The sequence below is a fragment of the Haliotis rubra genome, unplaced genomic scaffold, assembly GCF_003918875.1.
Source record: "Haliotis rubra isolate DU_JTF1 unplaced genomic scaffold, ASM391887v1 Scf162, whole genome shotgun sequence".
Lineage (NCBI taxonomy): Eukaryota > Metazoa > Mollusca > Gastropoda > Lepetellida > Haliotidae > Haliotis > Haliotis rubra.
In genome coordinates this window covers 1,760,099-1,783,291 of record NW_025765581.1, presented here as the reverse complement: position 1 = coordinate 1,783,291, position 23,193 = coordinate 1,760,099, and the positions used below count along the sequence as shown (strand labels likewise).

Sequence of the window (23,193 nt, the reverse complement as noted above, 5' to 3'; positions counted from 1 at the left end):
AGTCATTTCAGGCATCTTGTATGTTACCAAAAAATAAAAAGTAGTAAATATGTTATAAATATTCCATTCTTTAGCGGCGGGGACATTTGTCATATCAGTGGTAAATACTTGTTTCTTATTTAACGGAGCACTGAGCAATAATCAAGCTACACGGCGGCGTTTTGTAAATAACCAAACCAGACAATCCAGTGATCAACATCATGAACATTGATCTACACAACTGGGATATGCAGTCGTGTCAACCACATGTTTGTGAGCCTGACCATCTCTTTTGTCTGTTTTCAGATTCACACAGGTTTACAACACGGCATCATCTGGAGCTCTCAGCCCAATGGCCTCCCTCTGATAGTCCCACAGTAGCAGACAAAATCAAACAGGCCGGCTACTCCACTCCACGCTGTCGGCAAATGGCATCTGGGTTTCTACAAGGATGCCTACCTGCCCACCAATCGGGGATTTGATTCATACTATGGTAAGGGAAAGATGTCAACTGTTTTGTTTGTTTATTTTGTTGTTAAAAGTGTGGCAATCAGCAATATATCCAGCTGTATCGTGTCAGTGTGGAAATAGTCGAGCGTAGACCAGACAACCCGGTGATTGACGTCATGAGCATCAACACAATATGAATGTGGATGGCCTGTTAACCAAGACAACCACCCAATCCTATTTATCACCGGCTATGACAAGCAAGGTTTGCTGAAGACCAATTCAGATTTCCTTTTCATGGGTCTAAATTGTAGGTGTGGCTAGTGATGATATCTGTGAAATAAATAAACAATCATGATTACCCCATATCATCCTGAAGCTGAAGCAATTGAAAATCATTTTTCCGGTGTCCCGTCGTGATATTGCTAGAATATTGCCTAAAGCGGTGTAAATCCATTCACTCACTCACTCACTCATTCACCCACCCACCCATTGTTGTATACAATTTTGTGTAGACAAACCACATGTTTTAGTATATCAGTTTATTTTACTCAAACATCACATTTTTATTTGCCCTAACCCTTTATATATCTAATCTTAACAACTTACAGGCTATCTGACAGGCAGCGAGGACTACTTCACACACATACGTTGCGACAACCACGATTCCAGATACTCGTTTTGTGGCCTTGACTTACGTAACAATACAAAGACAGTTTTCAATGAGACCGGCCACTATTCAACGTCTCTGTTTACGGAGAGGGCAATCAGTGTGATCAAGGATCATGATGAGTCTAAAGTAGGTGCAAGTTCCATCGAGAGTATTTCTTGTCAACATAATAATTATAATAGTCCATTTATTTTGTGCATTTATCAATGCACATTGCATGCTCAAAGCGCTCACTATCACCCCTGGTCAACGAGTACAGAACACTCCTGTGGAGAATACAACCTGTCGCCTGTCAGGCGCTCAAGGTTCAAATTCAGACTACCATCGTATCATACCAGGTACCTTTTTTCTGCTGGGTGAACAGAGGCATTTTTTTTAACAAACCCACTTGCCTAAGGTGAGACCACATGTATCACATGCGTTTCGTTGTGGGGTAAGACTGAAGTCCTAGAACTCTCAGGAGTCGAGCTGCCAAACACGGCCACCCACGGCCTCAGCATTGCTTAACTTCAACTAATTTGTGACCTGAGCTCTATGCACAGGACCACATCTTGAAAATAATGCAATAATGTCTGTGTGGTAATGTCTGTGGTCCAAGGTAGAGTTTCTACCATCTTTTGACGTGAGAAATCACAAAAGGACATGCGTACGATGTGGCATAGCAAGTGTCATCCTTGAAGACTGTTTAGAGGATGGCCATCAAATGTGGTACAACAACCATAAAACATAAATGATATTGTTGTAGCACATGTTTTAATAAAAAAATTTTTTAAATATAATTTGCTTTCAAGTGTGACTTTGTGTATATAAATACTTGTGTACATGTGTTAACTTAGGTCTTGTTGCTATATAGCTGAAATAGGCTTATAGCTCATGTGATGTTAAATTTGAACTCACCCACTACTGTGACAGTGGTAATGTTTGTGTAGGCTCATCATGTTTTTGTTTCTTGTTTGCAGCCATTTTTCCTGTACCTCGCCTATCAGTCTACGCACGCACCTCTGCAGGTCCCAGGGAAATATTTGAATCCGTACAGCCACATCAAGGACTTGAACAGGCGCACTTTTTGCCGGTAATATGGTCACTGTTAAACCTGACATATTCAGTAGGTGGTCCAGTGTATGGCCTGTTTCTCCTCACACAGAGTGACTTGGGTTCTAATCTGTTTTACCAATATGTCTGCTATATCACGACTTGTCATTTTCTAACTTTCCTTGATCGGCATTATGCTTCACTATTAGGAAAAGAGTTGATCTGACAAAATATTGACCATTTTGCTGTAGCCCTAGGTAAGCAGTGTTTGTTGGACAAACGTACCTCACATTAATTTTTTAAGTGAAACTTCATTTATTATTTAGTCAGCCAATCTTCATATGATAATAGTGAATGTTTGAAGGTGCATCACCACTTGCACTTCCTTATGACCATAATTATTTGTACAGGAATCGCTCTTTAAAGATTATTGGTGTATGACGTGAAATTTGCATGTGTACGATTGTCGTTTTCAAACAATAAACTGGCTAGGAACAAACACTAACAACTGTGTGATGCAAGATGATTGTCAAAATTAATGGTTAACAGTGATTTATCAACCTTCTTGAAAACCGTCAAAATCAAGAACGACACCCCATGCACGTGTATGGGGCGACTGCGTGTGCACAATGAGCATCCCATGCGTTGTGTTTAAGGGTGACGATTTTGAGAAATGGTGGTGCGTTCATAAGATACCTGTCTTTGAAAAGTTTGTTAACGCTTATCTTCCTGTCCAACTTGAAAGTTCAGGTTCCTTACTATTTTTGAAGAGTATAGATGCCTGATGACCAACAGTATCAACCCGTGAACATCCGGGTTAGAATATTGATCTTCACTAACCCATGCTTGTTGTAAGAGGCGACTAACGGGATCGGGTGGTCAGGCTCGTTGGCTTGGTTGACACATGTCATCGGTTCCCAATTGTGTAGATCGATGCTCATGCTGTTGATCACTGGACTGTCTGGTCCAGACTCGATTATTTACAGACCGCCGCCATATAGCTGGAATATTGCTGAGTGCGGCGTAAAACTAAACTCACTCACTCACCAACAACGTGAGGTGTTGATAAATCAGTTGTGTTCTTATTCACATGATCAGGCTGTCGACAAAAACAACCATACAGGGCCTAGTTCCACGGAACGAACTTGGAGCTAAACTGATTGTAACACACATACCTCAGCATCGACTTATGATCATCATAGCTATTACGATCGCATTGTGCAATGGGGCCCAGATGTTTATCGTTTACATGTTTTCAACTTCAAGGGATGACTGCATGTATGGACGAGGGGATCGGAAACATCACTGCAGCTCTCAATGCTACTGGCCAGCTGGAGAATACCCTCATTGTCTTCTCCACAGGTAAGTAATATTGTATTAGAGTTGAATCACAAACAGTGATGACTGTCAGACCTTAGTTAATAAATGATGGATGTTCTAAGTCTCTCTAGAAAATTAACTAATAAATTATATGAATTTCAGGCATTTTACAGTTCAGATACTTGGTAACATGTAAATGATACACTGACTGCATGTACAAATCTGTATTACAACTGTGCTACGTCGTACAACATCTAAATGGGAGAGTGGCAGGTGCCTCATGTAGGGCAGTGCCTGTCTAAATGTTTTATGGACAACTGGTGTGTTTCAGTGAAATATCATGGATTTAAATAGAACCCCAAAAAGTGTCTTCGGCATGCAAATTGGTAACAACATTGGCATTGTTCATAATTTGATTTTCTTTCTTTTGGTAAATTCTGAGGTAGTGGGAATTTTATATTCAAACTTGGAACTTCTGCTGTAATTTACGTCAGGACTGTTGTTTAATGCTGCCCTCCACAATATTCCAGCTGTATGGTAGCGGTCTGTAAATAATCGAGTCACAACAATCTAGAACCAGACAATCTAGTGATCAAAACTATGAGCATCGATCTCATGCAATGGGATACAATGACATGTGACAACGAAGTTAGAGAGCCTAAACCCCCTTTCCCACCCACACCTCGATCATCACGTTAGTTTTATGACAAGCATAGGTTTATTGTGGGTTTATTTAAGCTTGAAGACTAGAAGTTTAGTATTTGAGGATGTGGTAGAATTATGCGAGTCTACTAATTATTCATGAGGTTCCTGACAAAGTACTTGTGTTTTCAGACAATGGCGGTACGATCTACGATGGGGAAACAACTGGCCACTGAGGGGTGGAAGGGTCGTTATGGGAAGGGGATTCCATGGTGTGGGCTTTGTGTATGGTGATATGCTGAAGAACAAAGGAACTGTCAATAATCAACTGATCCATGTCTCTGATTGGTTCCCAACATTGGTGGGTGTGGCTGGCGGGAACACCAATGGAACAAAGCCTCTGGATGGATTTGACCAATGGAAGACCATCAGGTACGCTAGTATTTATGCGCAGTATGCATACTGTAGGAAGCACACATAAAATATCCAAATCATCATCATCATCATCATCAACAACAATATCAGTGAAATTATAGCGTAGAGCTAGTCTGTCTCCGAAACCCCTTGAGAATAAATTAAATACAAGACCTGCTCAAGGCAACGATCAATTGGCAAGTCAAACTGCCTCACAGCTCCTGAAAATACGGATTGTTCAGGGCTCTATTTGGATTTGTTTTGAAGATTAAATATTTCTTAATTTTAATATTGTCATTCAAGCAAAGGGCATATGGCTGTTTGAATGTTGTGACGTACTGTGTGTTTGTGTGTTTTTAATGGTTGTATCAAATATGATTGGTTCAAATAATTTAAATTTCTGTGTTGAATTTAGATAAGTTAGCGTAAATTTCCCACCTATAAAGTATGAATTTGAAACCATTTGCTTACAGTGTATATGTCTGGAAAAGGAGGTCTCTTCAGTAGTATATGTCACAATGACAGCAATGTTTACTTGCTTACACAACAAGGGAAATTCTTACATCAATTTGCCATTGTTCCAGTGAAGGTGGAACCAGTCCGAGGAAGGAGCTCCTACACAACATTGACATCTTGACACAACCCAAGGGAGCTAAGCTTTTAACAACACCTTCGACACGCGGATCAGAGCCGCTATACGAGTCGGGGACTGGAAGCTCATGACAGGAAGTCCAGGTTTGTGGACTCTCACTGCTTAATACTGTAGAGTAGCTTAGTGGTTAAGGTGTTTGCTCGTCACGCCGAACACCCGGGTTCGATTCCCCATATGCACACATTGTGTGAAGCCGAGTACTGGTGTCCCTCACTCCCTGCTGTGATATTGCTGGAATATTGCTAAAAACGGTGTAAAATAAATTCACTCACTCACTCATTTAATTCCTTAGTTAGTGACAGGTATCGGATTATGAATACACAATGCCAGTTGGAACGTGGTCAAATGTAACATAAGTTTTATTTGGTACATGTATTACACTTTCTCAGTTAAGTACAGATTCTGTTAGGTTGTTACAGTTGTCAAAGGGATTTTAATCAAGGTGCTCTAATGAGTTAATGCTCTCTGTGAGGTAGGACACGTTTTATTACAATCTTGATTAATGAACATATATTGTTTTGAGTAGTGCCACAATTTTATTTACTTTTGAAAGTAATAAGAAGGAAGGAATCTGATTTGCCAAGAGTGATATAAGTTATAATAGCCACTGGTAGGGATATGATACAGGTGTGAAATTCCAGGCTAGTTTCATAAGGGTGGAAACTAGACTTTTGTAGACAGTTACTTCCCTTGCCTCTGGAAGATGGTTCCAGATCTTTTTAAAGCTATCGAAATAAAGATTCTTCTGAGTACTTAAGATAAGAACTAACAAACGCTCACTATAAGCATACATAGTTGCCAACAAGTAGCATCAATGTAAAACATGCCAGTAGAGCGATCTCCCCTTGCTCCTGTGTAATGGCTGCCATGCTCACCACATGGTTCTGAATAAAGGACCTTATAAACAGAAGTCTTAAGACTATTACAACTTCCATGTCTTTGCTCACACAGTCTTCCTCCATCCTCAGGAAACGGCAGCTGGATTCCGCCGCCACATCTAAGTAAGGAGGCGGTTATGGACAAGGATGATAAGGCAAAGAACCTATGGTTATTTGACATCGCAAAGGACCCAAATGAACACAATGACTTGTCAGCATCACAACCAGACATTGTTAAGAAGCTTCTGGACCGACTAGAGTACTACCAGAAAAACAGCAATAGCCCCCAGGTACCCCTGATCCTGACCCCAAAGTGTGACCCCAAACTACATGGAGGGAGTGTGGGGGCCGTGGGAGTAAAACAGAACTTACTCTACAGTAGAGAAGGTGGTTTAGGTTGTCTCTGATTTGGGTTAACATCCCCGGAATAAACTATAATTGATTAATTGACAAGACAACCTTAATTAACACTGAAAGCCCCTTTTATATATGCTTCTATGTACTCCTTTTAAATGTGACTTGATAAGTCTTGAACATATTATTGGAATTAGCTTTGAAGATCAGATCTTTAGACGGAGCTTGCAGCTATTTTGGAAGATAAGTCAACTTTATTTGCCTGATATATTGAATGTAACTGGGACCTTCTTCATCTGGCTGCTCAGTGCAACCTCTTTTGACTGGTAGCTCAAATCCTTTAGAATGTAGCTTGGGTCATTTTTTTTGTTGATCACTCAATCGTTTGGAATGTAGCTTAGGTCATTTTCATTGATCACTCAACCCCTTTGGAATGTAGCTTGGGTCATTTTTCGTTAATCACTCAATCTTCTGGAATGTAGCTTGGGTCAGCTTTCTTTTGTAGGTCAGTCCTTTAGAATTTAATATATTCGTATAGTAGTTTGAAGATTCTTCAAATATTTATTGTCTCAGTTGGTAAATATATATTTTCTAAATTGTCTCCCCTGACATCAGTTAATTAGAAGATAAAGCTGCTTTGTTTTCAATTTTGTGGTCCTTTATCGTTCATTTAAGATCGCTAAATGTAATTTATAAACCGAACGCGTCAAGAAGTTCATTGTATTCATACGCGGTGAATCAAACTCTTTAATTAGAGGTCCTTAAACTGCCATTTAAGTATGGTTTTGATGAGCTCTCAGCCAATCAGAATTGAGTATCACACAGTGTAGTGCTAGAATAATGGATTGACCGTTTATATTACTTCCTTGTCAGTTGTTTAATATGAGGGTAGTTATGAGACATCATTGTTTATAATTTGATACTTTTATACACATACCTTTTATATTTTTTTTTTAATTATGCTTATATCATGGTATATTTCATATTTTGAAATGAGGGGAAACATATATGGTTGATTGGTGTGTGTATCCATGTCATTGGAGGACACTCTAGCTTGTGTTCTCACTCATGGTCTCAGAATGGTGATAATACTTGTATGTATTCAGTAATCTTGAAGAAATAATATTTAACCATTTACTTAATACACTTAAATCATTGATCCATACGTTATTCCTCTGTTCTATAGGAGATGTTATGTCACAAGCGTCCATGACAGACCTTTATGATACAGACACATAGTTACTGATGCTTGGCCAAATATCAAAGATATTAATGTAGTAATGAGGGAAAGATATTTTATGCATTCAGGCTGAATGCAATTAGAGGCTAAAATTTGAAGCAAAAGATGTCAACCAACAATATTTCCACAGTGGTAATATTTTGTTTTGACTGTCTGAATGTTTCATGACATGGGTAAGATACAATTTGTGTGTTGTTCTATTTTATTGTTGTGGTTCACATGTGTACATTCCAGAGACTCAGCAATCTGAGGTTTCAAATTACATTAACCAACTCTAATTACTAACAGTTATCTCACTGCACCTATGACATTGGGCTTCAGAAGTTCACAAAATCAGATGGACTGTAACACTTCAGACCTCTGATTACAATATTTTTGTTATTATGTGCATCATAGATTAAGACAAGATTGATGAATACTGTTTTATTGATCTACATGGAGTTTATGATATATCATACTGGAAAGAGATTGTTACCATACAAAAACGTTTGTTTTTGCTTTTTAAGAGAATTGTCTATTGTTGGATAGTCTCAGTCAACTTTATTGATTAAATAATCCATCAAGTCTACATTCAGGTGATAGTATAAATGGGTTATTCAGGAGCTGTTAAAATATCTTGTTATTAGTTATTAATAGTATTGATGTAGACGATATGTTAGTCATATTTCACTTATAGTAATTCTCCCTAGTTAATTGTGTCACAAAACTAGACACAATATTTTTATACAGAACCACACTTAACTAATAATGAATGTGTATAATGTTTATGGATTAAATTATGCTTTATTTGGGGTTATAAACCAAATAATCTTACCTTTATATCTGGCATGACCTATATTTATTTTGGTATATTTTAAATTGTACCTATAGCATGACCTATATTTATTTTTGATATATTTGAAATTGTACATGACATTGGATCAACAGAAATGTCAAGATGTATATCTATTTGTTTATAATTTGTATTTAAACAACCTGGGTGCAGGTTTACAACAGAGCTGTGAGGTGCGTAGCGTAAGCCTTGGCTTGCACATGACTTTGCTAATGAAAGTTGGACAAATCCCAATACAATCTAAATATAGAGCTTTGCAACCTATGGGGCTTACATGATGCCTTTTGAGCATTTTACTGAAACTTGTACAACCACTACAAATGACATGTTCATTGTATTGACAATAAATATGATTAAACCAATTTGGTGTTCATGTCAATTTACAGGACAAGTGTGACATTTCATGACTGCATAATAGATTTTATTGCTCTGCATTCATCAGTTGTAATTCTAAGGTGTTTGATTTTTAACATCACCCTCAGCAATATTCCAGCTATATGGTGGAGGTCTTTAACTAATTAAGTCTGGACCAGACAATCCAGTGATCAACATCATGGGCATCAATCTATGCAATTGGGATACAATGACATGTGTCAACCAAGTCCGTAGGGTTGCTGAAGACCTATTCTAACCCGGATGTTCAGGGGTTGTGATTCTAGGAGGATGAAGGAGCCTTAGAATGACTCTTAGAAGTGATGAAAGAGAAAGCATATACTCTGGAACATAGAGTTCCTTATATTTAAAAGGTCGATACCACAACATCTCTCCTTAAAGGTTATGTACTTGTACAATATTGACAAACCTTATGGATAACAAATTCTTTGCTTTCATGGGTGCAATGTAATTCCTGCTTGGCAACAGTACAAAGAATCTGTATGGAAACGTGACACTCACGAAGTAAATTCCTGCTTGACAACGGTAAAGTAATCTGTATGGGCTAAATAATCTGTATCGAAACTTTATCTCTTTCAAAGATCAATGGTGGTTCCCTAAGGAACACACAAAATGTACAAAGTATGTACTTTTCCTTGAGAGATGTCATATGTTTCATGTCTTGGCGTACAAACATATATGACACGGTAACATCAGTGCATATCCATGGTGAGACCAATTTGCGTAGTGACTTATGAACCCAGTCCCGTAGCAACAATGTGTTAATTAGTAAATTAGCAATTTCGTTTGTTTCAATCAAAACAAAAAAAACCATTGCGTAGAACAATGCACAACATAAAACGTTTTCAGTGCAAATGGCCCCACACATAGCATCACATCCTTCTAACCGACAGGAACTTCGAGACTCAATACTGTTCATAAAGTAAAGTCTGTTTACAAACGCGCCGTGAGATTGCTGGAATATTGCTAAAAACGGCGTAAAACCATACTCACTCACTCTTCCGAGCACAGCGTTCGGTTTCACATCTATGTTGAGCTACTCTACTTCTGTTTTATTTTTAAATTATCAAGGCACGTTGTATTGGTGACAATGACCTTTAGCCGTTTGATTCTAAAAAGTTTGAAGAATTCAGGGATGTATGTGTTGCAGATGAGTGTGAAATATGTGCCATTTAATAGACGTCTCGTGACCTGCCAAGTCGAAACGTGATTTTGTCATCCTAAACTCTAGGGTTTTTAATGCTTGTTTAACGCCAAACCCTGCACTCTCCAGATATATGAGGCGGTCTTTAAATATGAATACACAAATGCCATTAAGAAAGTGGTCAACTGTAACATATGTTATGTTTGGGATTACACTTTCTTAGTATAGTACAGATTCTAGTACTTTTCTTAGTTTGAGCCCCATCCGGGATTCTCCGAACCCTCACCCTCAGAGTCAGGCACCTAATCGCCAGCGCACACAAAGTCAGACGCCTAACCTGCTCAGTCGACGACTTTGTGTGCTGGCGATTCGGTGCCTGACTCTGAGAGTACTAGAATCTGTACTTTACTACTAAGTGTAATCCCAAATATGACATATGTCATATTTGACCAACATCACGATCTATGCATTTGGGAACCGATGACATGTGTCAACCAAGTCAGTGAGCCTGACCACCCGATCCCGTTAGTTGCCTCTTAAGACAAGCATGGTTCCTGAAGGCCCATTCTTACCCGGATATTAACGAGTTATACAGTATCGAATACAGCAAAAGCGTTCGTGTTTGTGTATTTTCAGTAGCATTACAAACGGCAACGTTTCAGAATATTCGCTGGTGATTTCATAAAACAAACCCAGATACCCGTGATCTCTTCTATGCTATTTTCTCACTTCTGTTCTCGAGTAATAATATATCTGATTTTCATATTTTGCAACAAACACACTAAAGGCTGTGGTAATGTGTCGAAAACAGATTTGCGATGTACATTTTCGTTGGTCATTTTCCCCAGTTTTCACAATTCTAGAATGACAATGGAATATCTTAAAATAAAATTGAAACTACCGTGAACAAAATCAGGATTATAGAGGCAGGATATACACTCTTCGTAATCACTCTCCTACCCAGAGTTCCATGCGGCCCGCATAGGTTGCTTAGTCACCATTGTGCCAGAGTGTGTCCTCGTCATCACTGCATTATGAGGTCAGAATACCATGACGTCACAGACTTCAGTCAAGGCTCAAATGACAATGTGTAACAACAATACAGGAAATGTTTCAAAGATTAATAAGTGGAGTCATTTTCAAGATTATGACATACACGATCCTCAAGAAACTACATAAGTATCAATATACAATAGCCGAGAACAGTGTCAATATTTTGAGTAACGTCCTCCAACTGCAATAACATCACTGACCCTCCTCCTCATTGACATTATCAGACTTTGAGTTTGACGTTGGGGCATTGCGTTTCATTCTTAAATGGAAGGCTTGTTTCATTCCATCAATATGTTTTACTGGAAGATCTCTGTGACCCTCATGCCTCAAACATGTGCACGGTGTGACTAAGCATTGTCGTCCATAATGACTGACCTTGAGATCAGAGGATGGTCATTGACAGCAAAACCCTGTCTAAGAGGTCCAATCAGATTGTGTCTGATCGTCACATGGTTTGCTGATGTTTTCCGGCCAATCGGCTGGTGGATTAAGGATGCCAATCTCTTGCAATTGCCCTCAGTGACATGAGCCATTGCCAGTTGAGGAGACCCCACATTTGCTAAAGTCAATTGATTTTCAAGCAGTAAGATCAGAAAAATTATATTTGTTTAATGACGGATTTAAATGAAGTTTTCCCTAGCATATCTACAAGTAACGTATGGTACACCTGAAGGGTCTAATAATCGTACAAACAAAACTATGATATGAATATAAAGGTTATATGTGAGTTAAAAAATCATAGGTGTTGCAATATTATTTCCATGTGTATATTTGCATTAATTTGTTTCTGTTAAGATTCTGTGGGAGGCAATTGTGTACTGAGTACTACGTTTAGTTTGGGCAGGGAGAATAGAAGACGGATTGCTGTAGATTATCCCTGGTTTGGGAGAAAAGACTGCTTTGGAAATGTCTAGGCCTATTCCGGAATATTCAAGTGTAGTCTGGCCCAGAGAGTTAGTGAGTTCAGTTCACCTAATATACTATCCCAAAAGAGAAACGCATAGTCGTTTTGTATTTCTGAAATCGATTAATTACCAATTGTGTTCAAACAATTGTCAAAATATGTAACAAAAGTGTTGATAACATGATTTTACACTATTGCACAAGTGATAAATCGACTTTACCTGAAAATGTTGATTTTGATGAGATTTCTTACAAGAAAAAGGCATCGCCACAATGCAACAGAAATCACCTTCCAGTTGAAATTGTGCAGCAAAGAGCATGCACTGTCTGGCTATGAAACTCCAGATTACTTTCGGAAACCTGCATTCGTTTTGAAGGAGTTTCTAGGTCAAATCACTACGCCACGTCTTGACGCTGCGACACGGAACATCGCCATTGAAAGAATGCACACTAGAGGTTATCAGTTTTCTGTTGCCAGGCGTCTGAATGTTAATCTGAGCATGCTATCACTGCTTGCAGCTCGTTACAACCAAACAGATATAACAAATGACCGTCCCCGTACAGGCAGACCTCGAGTCACCACTGCAGGCCAGGATCGGTACATCCGGGTACTACATTTGCGTGGTCGTACTGCCACGGGTGAGAGCACAGCAGCCAGGGTGCCTGGACTTCGGAGGATATCCGGTCAAACTGTACTGAACAGGTTGAGAGAGATTGGACTGAGAGTCAGGAGACCCGACGTCGGGACCATGCTAGGTGGTCACCATCGCGCTCAACGTCTCCGTTATCTAAAATTATCCACTCGGTTGTATAGATATTACCTTCTTCTAAACTGATGTAAAAATTCATGCACTAAAGTCTATTTGTGGACGAGTTATACATGTTTGAAAATACAACATTTTCGCAACAGATTTCTGGGTTATGCGTTTCTTTTTTGGAATAGTATATGTGTCGTTACAAGAAGCCAAGCGGTTGCGTGAAGAGCACTTTCACCCTGGCTCACAGTTCCTTTTAATTCTTAGAATTTTTATAAATACGGCCCCAGGCTGTTGATCACTGGATTGTCTGGTCATTACTCGATTATTTACAGGAAATACATGTACTGTTTGTTAATCCAGGGAGTATAGAAGACTGTAGGTTTATCTGAAATATTGTCCCGCGGTTACCATACTTATCACAACACAGTAAATGGAGCAGCACTGTTGAGGAGTTCGCACAAGTCACATGATCAAACATTGTCACATGATCACCAGTGACCTGCTCCGAAATGTAGGCGTTCGACACATCTGGATCTTCAGCAGTTTCGTGACAGCCATGCATCTTGCAGAAGTGTTGCTGTTATGTGCATGTTGCACTGTTTTGTCAGCGAAGTCAAGTCGCCCGAACATTATTTTCATCCTCGCTGACGATTACGGATTCCATGATATCGGGTACCACAAGTCGGAGATAAAAACACCAAATCTTGACAAGTTAGCCGCGGCTGGGGTGAAGCTGGAAAACTACTATGTCCAGCCTATCTGTACCCCGACACGGTCCCAGTTCATGTCAGGGAGGTACCAGGTGAGTCAGTCCTACCCTTACCAGTTATAAACTATGTATTCTACAACCTGTCATTCATTCACTCCCGTGGACTTAACTGACAGATGTTTTTGGTGCATTGATAAACAGAAGATAAGGCCCCCACCCCACCGCCACCCTGCCCCCAATGCTTGTCATTTAAAAAAAATGCAAAATCAGATTCGCCAACCCCATCCTCCACCCCAAATGTGTATTTTTTACCCTCCCCAACATTCAATATATTTGGGTGTTCCTTCCCCCAACACCAGCTTCCACCTCCACCCTTTTAATTGAACACAGATAAAAGGGATATTTACATACCGGGTATTCTTGTCATTCACCTGATGAAGGAACAAGTAGCCCAGGAACACTATGTATCAATATACTTAATTAAGAAACTGTTATCTACAATACTCCTGGTCATAACTTCTCTGAATTAAATTACATAAGCTAAATATCTCTACAGAATTTCGATTGTATCATCTGTTGTATAACTCTTAGAGTGTCTTATGTATACATTCTTCTAGCCCATTGGTGAGAATAGATTTAATTAGTCTGTCTCACAGTCACTGAACCACATTATTTTCCCCACTGCCCAGCCTTTCTGCAGGGAGCCGTGACAATTTACACTTATCAGAGGGGTACACAAAGTCCGTGGTCTAGACTACTACAGCTTGTTCAGCTTGATCTGAGCTACTCTACATATGCATGACCCGGGAGGTCAAATGGCACAAACGGCAGATCGGGTTATCTTCATTTTATAGGGTGCAGAGAATGTTATCAATGTTGCATCCGTGCAAAGCATGCATACATAGATTCGTTACAATAACCTGTCCCGGAAAACAACACTTCAATTACCACTTTTTTCTATTTCATGTTCAACTGCAATATTTCTGTCCCAGTAGTCGCTTTCCAAATTTTCAACAATAGGGCACAACAATCAGTCCACTCCACAAGCTGTAGTTGTCCGACTTCCACTTGGGATCCCCGGTGGCTGAGTGATTAGGTGGCTGACTTTGTGAGCTGGTGATTAGATGCCTGACTCTGATGGTCTTGGTTCGAATCCCGGATGGGACTCAAACAGTGTGTGACTTAGCCACTGACCCACTAGCCTGTGGCTAGTCAAAATTCAGTCAGGCCAGTAAATCTCCTCAATCACTGGCCCGGCTGGCTTGTGAATTTTCATGTGGGTCATTTTGTAACTATATCACTCCCTCAGACTTGTTAAGTTATAACACACTTTAAAATCATGCAAAATGATGGCCTGATAAATATGTTCATCATATTAGCAGCTTAATGATGAAACCTGTGTCTATATTCAAATTTCGGGCTAGTGAATTATTTTATGGGCAAGTAACTTTCAAGCATAGCTAGCCCGACTGGCTAGCAACATCTGGAAACTATTTTGCTCACTGGACTCAACCCAACAAAAGAACTAGAATCTGTACTTTACTGAGAAAGTGTTTAAAATAATATAATGATATAACATGTGTTACATTTGACCACTTTCTAAATGGCATGTGTGTTCATGACTTTAGTCATGTTTTCAGATTCACACAGGTTTACAACACGGTATCATCTGGGCCGTTCAGCCCAATGGCCTCCCGCTAGACAGCCCCACAGTAGCAGACAAGATCAAACAGGCCGGCTACTCCACCCACGCTGTCGGCAAATGGCATCTGGGTTTCTACAAAGATGGCTACCTGCCTACCAATCGGGGATTTGATTCATACTATGGTAAGGAAAGATGTCAACTGAAAATGTGTGTTGTTTGTTTTTTTGTTTGTGGCACTCAGCAATATTCCAGCTATATCATGGCAGCCTGTAAATATTCCTGTAATATATAGTGTGGACTAGACAATCCTGTGATTGACGTCATGAACATTTATTATATACAATATGAATACGAATATGATGGTGTGTTAACCAAGTCAGCGACCTAATTCCGTTAGATGCTGTAATAAAAGCCTAGGTAGCTGAAGACCAATTCTAGTTTTCATGGTCTAAACTGTGGCAGTGGCTAGTGATGGATATGTATGTCACTGTAGCAGTGGCTAGTGATGGATATGTATGTCACTGTAGCAGTGGCTAGTGATGGACATGTATGTCACTGTAGCAGTGGCTAGTGATGGATATGTATGTCACTGTAGCAGTGACTAGTGATGGATATGTATGTCACTGTAGCAGTGGCTAGTGATGGACATGTATGTCACTGTAGCAGTGGCTAGTGATGGATATGTATGTCACTGTAGCAGTGGCCAGTGATGGATATGTATGTCACTACTGTAGCAGTGGCTAGTGATGGATATATATGTCACTGTAGCAGTGGCTAGTGATGTATATGTATGTCACTACTGTAGCAGTGGCTAGTGATGGATATGTATGTCACTGTAGCAGTGGCTAGTGATGGATGTGTATGTGACTACTGTAGCAGTGGCTAGTGATGGATATGTATGTCACTGTAGCAGTGGCTAGTGATGGATATGTATGTCACTGTAGCAGTGGCTAGTGATGGATGTGTATGTCACTATTGTAGCAGTGGCTAGTGATGGATATGTATGTCACTGTAGCAGTGGCTAGTGATGGATATGTATGTCACTGTAGCAGTGGCTAGTGATGGATGTGTATGTCACTATTGTAGCAGTGGCTAGTGATGGATATGTATGTCACTGTAGCAGTGGCTAGTGATGGATATGTATGTCACTGTAGCAGTGGCTAGTGATGGATATGTATGTCACTGTAGCAGTGGCTAGTGATGGACATGTATGTCACTGTAGCAGTGGCTAGTGACGGACGTGTATGTCACCGTAGCAGTGGCTATTGGTGGATATATATGTCACCGTGGCAGTGGCTAGTGATGGATATGTATGTCACCGTAGTAGTGGCTAGTAATGGATATGTATGTCACCGTAGCAGTGGCTAGTGATGGATATGTATGTCACCGTAGCAGTGGCTTGTAATGGATATGTATGTCACCGTAGCAGTGGCTAGTAATGGATTTGTATGTCACCGTAGCAGTGGCTAGTGATGGATATGTATGTAACCGTGGCAGTGGCTAGTGATGGATATGTATGTCACCGTAGCAGTGGCTAGTGATGGATATGTATGTCACCGTAGCAGTGGCTAGTGATGGATATGTATGTCACTACTCCAGCAGTCGCTAGTAATGGATATGTATGTCACCGTAGCAGTGGCTAGTGATGGATATGTATGTCACCGTAGCAGTGGCTAGTGATGGACGTGTATGTCACCGTAGCAGTGGCTAGTGATGGATATGTATGTCACCGTGGCAGTGGCTAGTGATGGATATGTATGTCACCGTAGCAGTGGCTAGTGATGGGTATGTATGTCACCGTAGCAGTGGCTAGTGATGGATATGTATGTCACTGTGGCAGTGGCTAGTAATGGATATGTATGTCACTGTAGCAGTGGCTAGTGATGGATATGTATGTCACTGTAGCAGTGGCTAGTGATGGATATGTATGTCACTGTAGTAGTGGCTAGTGATGGATATGTACATCACTGTAGCAGTGGCTAGTGATGGATATGTATGTCACAGTAGGGAGCTACGGGTAGCACAGTGGTTAAAACATCGCTCGTCAAGCCAAAGACCCGGTTTCAATTCTCCACATGGTGCAATGCTATTGCTGGAATATTGCCTAAAGCTGTGTCAACCCTCACTCACTCATAACTTGTCTAAACATATTACAACATGTATTTAGTATATAGATTCATTTACTAAACATCACCTTTTAATTTTACTTACCCCTATGTATACTTACTCTTAACAACTTGCAGGCTACCTGACTGGCAGCGAGGACTACTTCACACACACAATCGTTGCGACAACCACGATGCCAATTATATGTATTGTGGCCTTTGACCTACATAACAATACAACCCCAGTTTTCAATGAGACCGGCCACTATTCAACGTATCTGTTTACGGAGAGGGCTATCAGTGTGATCAAGGATCATGATGAGTCCAAAGTAGGTGCAAGTTCCATCGAGAATGTTTCATTTCATTTCAATTTCAGTTTAAATCTTGAAATTAACGTCAGTGTATGTGTGGTGACTTTGTCAGCCAGTTTTGCTGCACACACTAACTCTGATTGCCTTTTAACTGTGACTGGAGCTTCACTTGTGATAAAAGGCCCATAGTCAAGCATATTTTGCTGGCATCTCATAGTATACACATGGAAAAAGTATGGCAACACCCAACATTTTCAATATCCCAGACCCTTCTCATTGACTATATCAGACATTTAATTTGACATTGTGGTTTGGCATTCTATTCTTCATGGAGGGCTTGTTGTAATACATTCAGATTTGTATTGAGGATCTCATAATGTTCCAAACATGCTTTATGGGATTTGGAATCTGACTCCTGGTGGTCCAAGGTAGGGTTGCTGTATCCCCTTGACGTGAGAAATCACCAAGGACATGTGTAGGATGTGGCCCATGTGTCATCCTTGAAGACTGTTTAGAGGATGGCCATCAAATGTGGTACAACAACCAAAACATAAAATGATATTGTTATAGTACATGTTTTAAATTATTATTTTTTAATAAAATTTGCTTTCAAGTGTGACTTTGTGTATATACAATACTTGTGTACATGTGTTAACTTGGTCTCATAGCTAAAATAGGCTTATAGCTCATGTGATGTTAAATTTGAACTCACCCACTGCTTTGACAGTGGTAAGTTTCTTGTAGGCTCATCATGGTTTTTTTCCTTTGTTTGCAGCCATTTTTCCTGTACCTCGCCTATCAGTCTACGCACGGACCTCTGCAGGTCCCAGGGAAATATTTGAATCCGTACAGCCACATCAAAGACTTGAACAGGCGCAGTTTTGCCGGTAATATAGTCACTGTTAAACCTGACATATTCAGTAGGTAGTCCAGTGTATGGCCTCTTTCTCCTCACACAGAGTGACTAGGGTTCTAATCTGTTTTTACCAATATGTCTGCTATATCATGACTTGTAATTGTCTAACTTTCCTTGATCGGCAGTATGCTTCACCATTAGGAAAAGAGTTAATCTGACAAAATATTGAACATTTTGCTGTAGGTAAGCAGTGTTTGTTGGACAAACTTACCTCTTATAATTGAAAATTAGTGAAACTTCATTTATAATTTAGTCAGCCAATCTTCATATGATAATAGTGAATGTTTTGAGAGTCCATCACCACTTGCACTCTTTATAACCATAGTTGTTATTACAGTAATCGCTCTTTGAAAGATGATTGGTGTATGACGTGAAATTTGCATGTGTACGATTTTCGTTTTCAAACAAAAACTGTCTAGGAACAAACACTAACAACTGTGTGATGCAAGATGATTGTCAAAATTAATGGTTTACAGTGATTTATCGACCTTCTTGAAAACCGTCGAAATCAAGAATGACACCCCATGTGTGTTCTTATTCACATGGTCCGGCTGTCGACAAAACAACCATACAGGGCCCAGTTCCACGAAACGATCTTGAGGTAAAATGATTGTAACACACATACCTCAGCATCGACTTATGATCATCATAGCTATTACGATCACATTGTGCAATGGGGCCCCCGATGTTTATCGTTTACATGTTTTCAACTTCAAGGGATGACTGCATGTATGGACGAGGGGATCGGAAACATCACTGCAGCTCTCAGTGCTACTTGGCCAGCTGGAGAATACCCTCATTGTCTTCCACAGGTAAGTAAATTCTGAGGTACTGGTAAGTTTATATTCAAACTTGGAATTTCTACTGTAATCTACGTCAGGACTTGGACTGAATGTGACCTCTGAATAGGTCTAGCTAAATTTCCCTCAAGTCTCATAAAACTTCTCTTCCATTCTGACTTAAGTAGGTCAGATTTAAGTAGGTCAGTAAGATTAGCTAGAAAAAAGATTTTCACGGGCTATGGTTAAAGGTCACATGCAACCAAAAAATCAAACATAATTAAAAACACAATTATCACTTATTCATGACATATAATATGCATTGCTGATTATGAAAAACATATAAACAAAATTATAAGCGTACAATCGCGAATCAAAAGTGCAATGTTTTGTACTTGCGTTTACTTCCCAAGAAACGAAGCAGCCGGGATACCGAACCCAGTCAGAGCGGGTGGGTGTGCACTCAAGTGTAACGGCTGGTTCATTTGCAGATGCCCTCACAGCTCATTGTGTGTGTATATATAGAGATGTTGGGTTTTGTAAATACAAGCTCATTTTTGTGTATAACATTTTGCAATCAACAGACATCATAGCATGTCAGGTGTACAAGTATCACACCTGCCTGTCTGTGTAATTACATAATGTGACAGAGACCGAACTCGGGTCATAAATCAATACGTTTTATTTATGGTGTATAGCCAGATAGGTGTTAAGTTCAAATTGCATGTGGTCAGTGATCGAAGTGATCGAAGCAGACAGGCAGGCAGACACATAGGTGTCAATAAAACAGACATTGAGTTTTGTCTGTGACAACGACATATCTATATCACAGTTAGAAATTCTGTCAACGCTAAATAATGACATTGCTTTTAAGTATCGAACTGAGAAAGTGACTCGGTAAGAAGAACGTGTGGTGAAATAGACAAATGAAATTATATAAACAGTTAAATCGGTAATCTACTGGCATAACATATAAAAGCTCGCCTGTGAAATATCAACAAAATATTAGAAAAATAGCTCACACCAAAGCCTTCACCGAGTATTCACCGCCAGCGAAGGTTTTCCGTCTTGAAATGTCGAACGCCTCACTGTATGACACATAGCTGAGTAGATCTAGATCCTAACAAGGTTCTTTTATGTAATGAGCAGATCATTTACTATTTGTTTTGATTAGACTACTCCTGTTCACGACCTTATAATCCGGATAACCCGCTTCCAAGCTGCGCGAACTCTATTTCACTGCGCAAGTGCTATGAGCGCAGCCCAGCTGTTAAAACCACTTTTTCCCCAATCGCTGGGGAAAATTAGTGATTCGTTTGAACTCCGATTTCGCGCGGTTTGAATTTGCATTTTGATGATTTGTCCAAACCGAAAGGTATCAGAATCTGCAAAGTTGTGTTTTACGTTGCATGTGACCTTTAAGTTTGACTTTTGTTTGTTGCTTAATACTGCCCTCCACAATATTCCAGCTGTATGGTAGCGGTCTGTAAATAATCGAGTCAGAACAATCTAGAACCAGACAATCTAGTGATCAACACTATGAGCATCGATCTCATACAATGGGATACAATGACATGTGACAACGAAGTTAGAGAGCCTAAACCCCCTTTCCCCCCACACACCTCGATCATCACGTTAGTTTTATGACAAGCATAGGTTGTTTGCAGGGTTTATTTAAGCTTGAAGACTAGAAGTTTTGTATTTGAGAATGTTGTAGAATTATGCGAGTCTACTAATTATTCATGACTGTCCTGACAAAGTACTCGTGTTTCAGACAATGGCGGTCAGATCCACGCAGGGGGAAACAACTGGCCACTAAGGGGGTGGAAGGCGTCGTTATGGGAAGGGGGATTCCATGGTGTGGGTTTTGTGTATGGTGATATGCTGAAGAACAAAGGAACTGTCAATAATCAACTGATCCATGTCTCTGATTGGTTCCCAACATTGGTGGGTGTGGCTGGCGGGAACACCAATGGAACAAAGCCTCTGGATGGATTTGACCAATGGAAGACCATCAGGTATGCTAGTATTGATGTAGAGTTTGAAAATTATGCGAAATATGCATATTGCCGGGAAGCACATGCAAACTATCCAAATCATCATCATCATCATCATCATCATCAACAACAACAATAGCAGAGAAAATATAGCGTAGAGCTAGTCTATCTCCCAAAGCCTTGAGAATAAATTAAATACAAGACCTGCTCAAGGCTAGGATCAATTGGCAAGTCCAAATTGCCTCACAGACCCTGAAAATACGGATTGTTCTAGGCCCAATTAGATTTGTTTTGAAGATAACATATTTCTTAATCTTAATATTGTCATTCAAGCAAGGGACCTATGGCTGTTTGAAAGTTGAGACGTGCTGAGTGTTTGTGTGTTGTTTGATGGTTTAACTTGTTCAAATGATTTAAATTTCTGTGTTGAATTTAGACATGTTAGGGTAAATTTCCCATCTATGAAGTATGAATTTGAAACCTTTTGCTTACAATTTATATGCTTGGAAAAAGGAGGTCTCTTCAGTAGTATATGTCACAATGACAGCAATGTTTACTTGCTTACACAAGAAGGGAAAGTCTTACATCAATTTGCCATTGTTCCAGTGAAGGTGGAGCCAGTCCGAGGAAGGAGCTCCTACACAACATTGACATCTTGACACAACCCAAGGGAGCTAAGCTTTTAACAACAACACCTTCGACACGCGGATCAGAGCAGCTATACGAGTCGGAGACTGGAAGCTCATCACAGGAAGTCCAGGTTTGTGGACACTCACTGCTTAATACTGTAGGGTGGTAGGCGAGCCTAGTGTTCGCTCATCACGCCAAAGATCCAGGTTCGATTCCCCACATAATCACAATGTGTGAAGTCCATTTCTACTGTCTCCTGCTGTGATATTACTGGAATACTGCTGAAAGCGGCGTAAAACTAAACTCACTCAATTAATACTGTAGCTGGTGACAGGTGTCAGACTACGGATACACAATGCCATTTAGAAAGTGGTCAAATGTAACATTTGTTTTACTTGGTATTACAGTTTTCTCAATAAAGTACAGATTTTAGTACTTGTTTTGTTTGACACTTGACAAAGGGGTACACATGATTTTAGTCAAGGTGCTGTAGTAATTTAATGCTCTTTGTGAGGTAGGACACGTTTTATTACAATCTTGATTAATGAACATACTGTTTTGTGCAGTGCCACCATTTTATTTACTTTGGTAAGTAATATGAAGAAAGGAACTGATTGGCCAAGAGGGATATGGTTAGGCTATGGTTGAGGTGTGAAATTCCAGGCTAGTTTGACAAGGGTGGACGTTTGTAGACAGTTACCTCCCCTTACCTCAGGAAGACAGTTCCAGCGCTTTAAAACTGATGAAATAAAAGTTTATGTATGACTTCTGTGATGAAATGTTCCTGTACTTAAGATAATAACTAACAAAGGATCAATATAAGCATTTATACTCTTAACAAGTAACATCAATGTAAAGTATGCCAGTAGAGTGATCTCCCTTGGCTCCTGTGTAATGGCTACCATGCTCGTAGATCGAATAAAGGACCTTTACACAGAAGTCCTTGTTTTATTAGTCACACAGTCTTCTTCCACCCTCAGGAAACGGTAGCTGGATTCCGCCGCCACATCTCAGCAAGGAGACGGTTGTGGACACGGATGATAAGGAGAAGAACCTATGGCTGTTTGACATCGCAAAGGACCCAAATGAACACAATGACTTGTCAGCATCACAACCAGACATTGTTAAGAAGCTTCTGGACCGACTAGAGTACTACCAGAAAACAGCAGTACCCCCCAGGTACCCTGATCCTGACCCCAAGTGTGACCCCAAACTACATGGAGGAGTGTGGGGGCCGTGAGTAAAACATAACTAACTCTACAGTCATTGTTTTACGTAGAACAGGTTGTCTCTGAATTGTGTTAACATCCCAGTGTAAAATGTTTTTGATTAACTAATAAACATAAAATGCTCAGTGAAACGCTGATCAAAACATCAGACCAACTCTGTG

The 23,193-nt window shown here is 40.0% G+C and overlaps 1 long non-coding RNA gene and 2 pseudogenes across 1 annotated transcript; 2 read left to right on the top strand and 1 right to left on the bottom strand.

Annotated features, from left to right (window-relative positions):
* The first annotated feature begins 285 nt into the window (after positions 1-285).
* LOC124271637 lies at positions 286-6,334 on the top strand (annotated as a pseudogene).
* Positions 6,335-8,126: 1,792 nt separating this feature from the next.
* On the bottom strand, positions 8,127-8,633 carry LOC124271681. The gene is made up of 2 exons (XR_006897104.1): positions 8,505-8,633; positions 8,127-8,460 (listed from the first exon to the last, which is right to left on the bottom strand). It is a non-coding gene; the product is annotated as an uncharacterized LOC124271681 (long non-coding RNA).
* Positions 8,634-13,208: 4,575 nt separating this feature from the next.
* On the top strand, positions 13,209-23,180 carry LOC124271636 (annotated as a pseudogene).
* Positions 23,181-23,193: the final 13 nt, after the last annotated feature.